Below are 7,447 nucleotides of genomic sequence, written 5' to 3'. Positions count from 1 at the left end.
TAGGGTCAAATTACAGGGTCAACGTTTTAGTATGAAAGCTATTTTTCGAATTAACCTTCCTTCAAAAAGATTGTTGACGTTCTTCATAGAGAAACACCGCACTCTTATCGGTAGATTTCTTTCATTACCCAACCAGTAAGCCGCTCACCCCACAAACTCTGAAGGCGTGCGTGTTAATTTTTCTTGATTTGGATGTCTGAAATCGCGCTCTTAATGTTTGAACTGCATAGACAGCCGTGCGCAGCCTCGACAGAGATGCTGCGCCGCGCAGAGATGAGTCAGAGGTGATCTTTGCTCTGCGAAGAAGCGCGCCAGATTTATCTGTCGATCGCGAGGAGAGGAGACAATCAGTTGAACTTTGGTGTTAGATGTCGAGTTTTGGTTTAGTAGCAGCAACGGACAAACAATGGAATTTTTTGCAATTGTATTATGAATCAATAGAAGACTTATTCCGGAGAGGAAAAGAATTGATTTTTACATTGATACGGTTATATTTGTACAGAATGGATTACAGCTAATGATTAAATTTGTTTTATTTGCAGCAGGGGTTTGATAATGCAGCATTCTTGGTTCGTCAGACTTTCATACGAGAAGTCGTTTTGCTTTTGATTTTTTGTTAGGATTTATCGATCATTGGATTTAAGAATTTGATTACTGCATTTTTAAGGAGAGATTATGCGTGCGATATTCAATATTTGTAATTATTTGTTTACTGTCGCGTGATTTCAGTGAAAACTTAACTATTTTTGACATTTGATTAAATGCTATGGAGTCAAACGAAATGAAATTGGAGTTCAGTTTATTTAAACCAGAGCCACTGTACGCATCTTAAGAGTCGATTAATTTTCAATTTATTTAGAAACCATTACCAAAATGTATGAACCAAGAATGATAGCAATGTTTTTGGAGTACGCATTGCATCTCTGCGTTTCTCTTTAGTTAGATTTCGCACCTGTTCTTTATGCATACTCGCAGTTTTTGTTACCAAAAGCTTTAAGTTGCCTACAGATTCACATTTACATTCAACTGGCAACAGGACGACTATTCACATTGGTGTTTAGAATGGGTGAGGCTGTCGACATACCATCAGACTTTCGGAAAAGCATCGTTCACACAATTCCGACGACTACAAGAACCGACAAGTATGAGAAGTATTGCACCACCACTTAAGACCTCTCCACTGCCTTAGCTGAGTGGTCAACGCGTCTGACTACCAACCGTTGGCGCAGGGTCCGATTCCACGCCTGGTCAGAGATTTTCTCCTCTCGGTGACTGGGTGTTGTGTTGTACTCATCATTTTTTCATCATCATTGACATATAAGTCGCCCATCATCACGTTAACTGAAAAGACTTGCAACTCGGCGGCCGAACTTCCCCACGGGATGACTTCCAGCCATCAATGCTATACGTTCGCTTCATTTCATTCGCTTAAGAGCTCATGCGTCCATGTTCCTGACAAGAGTATTATACTGAATAATGGAAAAGAAAATTGAGGGTCTGTTACATGACGATCAGTTTGGCTTTAGGAAATGTAAAGGCACCAGAGACATAATTCTGACTTTCCGGTTGATAATGAAAGCTAGATTGAAGAAGAGTCGAGACATCTTTATAGGATTTGTCGACCTGGAAAAAGCGTTCGACAATGCAAAATGACGCAAGACGTTCGGAGGTCTGAGGAAAGTGGGGTTAAACTATAGGGAAAGACCGGTAATATACAATACGTAAAAGAATCAAGAGCGAACAATAAGAGTGTAAGGGTGTAAGACAGGGATGAAGTCTGTAGCCCCTACAGTTCAATCTACACGTAGAAGAAGCAATGACGGAAATAAAAGGAAGGTTCACGAGTGGTATTACAATTGAAGATGAAAGTATATCAGTGATAAGCTTCGTTGATGACATTACTGTCCTGCTGCCTTGCTGAATGGAATGAACTGTCTGGTGACTACAGAATATGGTTTGAGAGTCAATCGAAAAAATACAAAAGTAATGAGAACTAGCAGAAATGGTACAACCGATAAATTTAACTTCAGAATTGGGAATCACGAAGTTACAGAGATCTAGCACGTGTACGAGTATCAAACATAGGCCTTAATTCGCGGATGAAATTTCTAAGAATGTAAGTCTGGAGCACATCATTGTATAGTAGTGAAACATGGACTGTGAGAAAACCGGAACAGAAGAGTTGGGGAGGAGACCAAGCAGGGAGGTCATCGGTCTCATCGGATTAGGGAAGGATGGGAAAGGAAGTCGGCCGAACCCTTTCAAAGGAACCATCCCGCCATTTACCTGAAGCGATTTAGGGAAATCACGGAAAACCTAAATCAGGATGGCCGGACGCGGGATTGAACCCTCGTCCTCCCGAATGCGAGTCCAGTGTCCTTACCACTGCGTCACCTCTCTTGGCCCGGAACAGAAGAGGATCGAAGCATATCAGATGTTGCGCTACAGAAGAATGTTGACAATTAGGTGGCCTGGTAAGGTAACGAATGAGGAAGTTTTCTAAGAAATCGGTGGGGAAAAGAATATGTGGAAACACTGATAAGAAGACAGGAACAGGATGATAGGACATCTATTAAAAGATCATGAATAACTTCCATGGTACTAGAGGGAGCTGTTGAGGGTAAAAGCTGTAAAGGGAGACAGAGACTGATATACTTCTAGTAAATAATTGAGGACAAAGTTTGAAACTGCTACTCTGAGTTGAAAAGGTTGATACCCGAGAAGAATTTATGGCGGGCCGCGTCAAACCAGTCGGAAACTGATGACTGAAAAAAAGCATGTAAAAGAGAAAAAGTTTAGAAAAGGTTAGAAATTACGTTCAAACTATGTTGGTAGTCGATATGTGCTCTCACTATCAGACACTGGATGAGGATAGACTGCGTATTTTGCGCTGATCTTTTAAGCAAAAGCACGTTCTTCGCGAATCTCAACGTTAATGGCCTTATATCGTGTGGACTATGTCCGACATAATTTTGCAAGTACGTTTAGTAATATACTGAAGCGTCAAAGAAACTGGTACAGGCATGAGTATTCAAATACATAGATATGTAAACAGGCAGAATACGGTGCTGCGGTCGTAAACGCCTGTAGAAGATAACAAATGTCTAGCGAAATTGTTAGATCGGTTATTGCAGCTACAATGGCAGGTTATCAAGATTTAAGTGAGTTTGAACGTGGTGTTATAGTCAGCGCACGAGCGATGGGACACAGCATCTCCCAGGTAGCGACGAAGTACGGATTTTCCCGAACGACCATTTCACGAGTGTACCGTGAATATCAGGAACCCGGCAAAACATTAAGTCTACGACATCACTGCAGCCGGAAGAAGATCCTCAAGAATAGCACCAACGACGACTGAAGAGAATCGTTCAACGTGACAGAAGTGCAACTGTTCCGCAAATTGCTGTAGATTCCAATGCTGGGCCGTCAACAAGTCTCAACGAGCAAACCATTCAACGATACATCATCTACATGGGCTTTCGGAGCCGAAGGCCCCTCGTGTAGCCTTGATGATTGCACGACACAAAGTGTTACTCCTCGCCTGGGCCCGTCAGCACCAACATTGGACTGTTGATAAATGGAAACATGTTGCCTGGTCGGACGAGTCTCGTCTCAAATTGTATCAAGCAGGTGGACGTGTACGGGTACGAAGATAACCATATGATTCCATGGACCCTGTGTGTCAGCAGGGGACTGTTCAAGCTGGTGCAGATTCTGTAATGGTGTGGGGCATGTGCAGTTGGAGTGATATGGGACCCCTGATACGTTTAGAAATGACTCTGACAGGTAACACCTACGTAAGCATCCTGTCTGATCAACTGCGTGCATTCATGTCTATTGTGCATTCCGACGGACTTGGGCAATTCCAGCAGGACAATGAGACACGGCTTGTGTTGTCTGTATTTCAACCATATCTAGACGATCAATACCGCGGTTAGATCGCGTCCGCATTGTTTCTTTGTTCCAGGAAGGGCTCTAACAAGGGAATTAACCAGACGTCCCGGAGTGAACCAAAACGGTGTTGTTCGGACATGGAGTAGATACAGAGAGACAGGAACTGTCGATGACATGCGTCGCTCAGGCCACCCAAGGGCTACTACTGCAGTGGATGACCACTACATACGGATTATGGCGGAGAGGATGGCTCAGAGGAACCCTGACAGCAACGCCACCAAATTGCACAGTGCTTTTCGTGCAGCCGCAGGACGTCGTGTTACGACTCAAACTGTGCGCAACAGGCTGCATGATGCGCAACTTCACTCCCGACGCCGTTGGCCAGGTCCTTCTTTGCAACCGCAACACCATGCAGCGCGGTACAGATGTGCCAAACAACATGCGGAATGGACCGCTCAGGATTGGCATCACGTTCTCTTCACCGATGAGTGGCGCATATGCCTTCAACCAGACAATCATCGGAGACGTGTTTGGACGCAATCCGGTCAGACTGGACGCCTTAGGCACACTGTCCAGCGAGTGCAGCAGGGTGGAGGTTCCCTGTTGTTTTGGGGTGGCATTATGTGAGGTTGACGTACGCCGCTGGTGGTCATGAATGGCTGTATGATACGTGAATGCTATCCTCCGACAGATAGTGCAAACATATCGGCAGCGTATTGGCGATGCATTCGCCTTCATGGACGACAATTCGCGCCCCCATCGTGTTCATCTTGTGAAAGACTTCCTTCAGGATAACGACATCGCTCGACTAGAGTGGCCAGCATGTTCTCTAGAACCCTCTCGAACATGATTGGGGATAGACAGAAAAGGGCTGTTTATGGACGACGTGACCCACCAACCAGTCTGAGGGATCTACGCCGAATCGCCGTTGTGGAGTGGGACAATCTGGACCAACAGTGCCTTGATCCTCTTGTGGACAGTATTCCACGACGACTACAGGCATGCACCAATGCAAGAGAACGTGCTACTGGTTATTAGAGGTACCGGAGTGTACAGCAATCTGGACCACCAACTCTGAATGTCTCGCTGTATGGCGGTACAACATGCAATGTGTGGTTTTCATGAACAACAAAAAGGGTAGAAATGATGTTCATTTTGCCGGCCGGGGTGGCCGAGCGGTTCTAGGCGCTACAGTCTGGAGCCGCGCGACCGCTACGGTTGCAGGTTCGAATCCTGCCTCGGGCATGGATTTGTGTGATGTCCTTAGGTTAGTTAGGTTTAAGTAGTTCTAAGTTCTAGGGGACTGATGACCTTAGAAGTTAAGTCCTATAGTGCTCAGAGCCATTTGAATTTTTGATGTTCATTTTGGTCTCAGTTCCAATTTTCTGTACAGGTTCCGGAACTTTCGAAACTGAAGTGATGCAAAACTTTTTTGATGTATATATATCAGCTCTGTCTGCAAAATGTGTTGTGAACAGTAACTTTTGAGAATATTTCTTGTGGAGGAATGTGTAAGTATGATCTGGTTAATTTGCACTGTTTTTTAAGCAAAAGCAACTCTTTCGCCAATCTTATTATTTATGACGTCATATCTCCTGAACTATGTGTGATATAATTTTGCAGGAAAATTCTGTGGTGTATGTGGACACCATCTGCAAAATGCATTGCTAATAGAGTTAGTAGTAAACAAATAATGAAAAGCCTTGCGTTATGCGCCGGTTTAATTATATGAACAGGGAAATTGGATAAGAGATAACATTTTCCTTTTCATTATTTTGTGGGGGTGTCACCGAGAAAATGTTAGAAAGGGTTTGAAATTATGTGTACACTTTGTTGGAAATCGCTAAATGCTTTCATTCTCAAATACTAGTTGAATATATCTGGGTGATTTGCGCTGCCTCAAGATATACACATAGTTTCTAACTGTAATATTCTCTCATACAGGGTGGGGCAAATAAAAGTGGCGCGGAGAATCGAGTTCCAGTGTACAAAGAAAAGCAGCAGTGGAAAGGAAATACAGGACTAATCTCACTACAGCAGATGTTGAAAGTGAGTACCATTCATCTCTTAGCACTTTTGGTCCAGGTCAGCAAGTTGCTGAAGGCGGATCGAAACTGGAGTGCTGGGATTTCTGCAATCTCATCCGAAACCTTCTGCTGCAGCTCTTGAACACTATGACGGCTGTTATGATACACCTTAGACTTACGGGCTCCACACACAAAGTAATCGCATACTGATGTATTTGGTGAGCTTTGTGGCCAGATATGGCCGCGAACATACTGACCGCTACTAACATCTCCGTCAGTGTGAAGATTGTGAAAATGTGCTCCAAGTTACCGGTGTGGATCACTTGTCGGGAGTAGACGTGGTGTGCGCGTCATGGAGTGTGGTTCACATCCCATCGTATCCACTCGTCTAGGCCACTGGTATTTGCCTCAACCTTTCTAAGATTATATCTCTCAATGAATAGATTTTAAATTTTTAAATTCCGTCAAAAATTGTGTGAGATGGTGAAAATATATTTTTGTAACCGTTTCTGCGCCATGCTTCGTTTTAACCGTGTAGTAACACAGATATTGGTCTGTGGCCGACTTATGTCTGGCGTTCAGGCGTTGTATGGGGTCATTCTCTTTCTTAGCTTTTATGTGGACTCCATGTCAGGTCTATAGAAGCTCTTGTGTCAGTTTGCAGAAAGCGACTCCCATTTATACTTCGAAAAGATGTAACGAGTAGTGCAAGCACATTCTATTAAAAATACTTGGACTAAGTTCTTAAATGGATTTGTCACACCAAATAATGATGCGAGTATCATATTAACATCCTTTAAAGTCAATGATATTCACAGGCAAAGTATTGTTTTCTGAAAAAGGCGGACAAATGTACCGTAAGGAGAGGCTTTAGTAGATTTTTCGCACCTTCCCAGTATTATTTTGATACAACGCAATCTTTGGCTAGCTTCCCCACAATATTTTCTATGAGAGGTACAGTTTAAATTGACATTAGTTGTGATCCCTACGCATTTAGTTGAATCGACAACCTTTAAATCTATGCTATTTGTCTTTTAATCAAAACTTTTTTTTTTTTAGGATTCATAATGAAGGACCTCACACTTTTATTCTTCGGGCTGAGCTGCTATTTTCCGCAGCATGTAGATATTTTGACTTAATCATTTTGTAATCCGATTTGATCTACTGATAACTTCACTAGATGGTAAGTGACAGTATCATCTACAAACACTTAAGTGTTTTCCAGAGGAATTGTCTCCTAAATCGTTTATACAGATTATGAACAGCAGAGTACCTATAACGCTTCCTTGGAGAACCTTAGATACAGTATAATTCGGTTTTTCTAGTGACTTCCCTTCAATTACTAAAGACTAACAGAACTCATGAATCTAATCTCACAACTTAGACGGTACTCTACAGGCATGCAGTTCGATTAGGAACAAGTTGATATGATCGGTGTTGACAGCCTTTTGTAAACCTAGAAATGATGAATCAATTTGAGATGTCCTTTCGATAGCACTCATTACGTCGTTTGTATAAAGAACCAG

Source organism: Schistocerca serialis, chromosome 2 (genome assembly GCF_023864345.2).
Source record: "Schistocerca serialis cubense isolate TAMUIC-IGC-003099 chromosome 2, iqSchSeri2.2, whole genome shotgun sequence".
NCBI lineage: Eukaryota > Metazoa > Arthropoda > Insecta > Orthoptera > Acrididae > Schistocerca > Schistocerca serialis.
Note: the sequence above shows the minus strand (reverse complement) of the source record.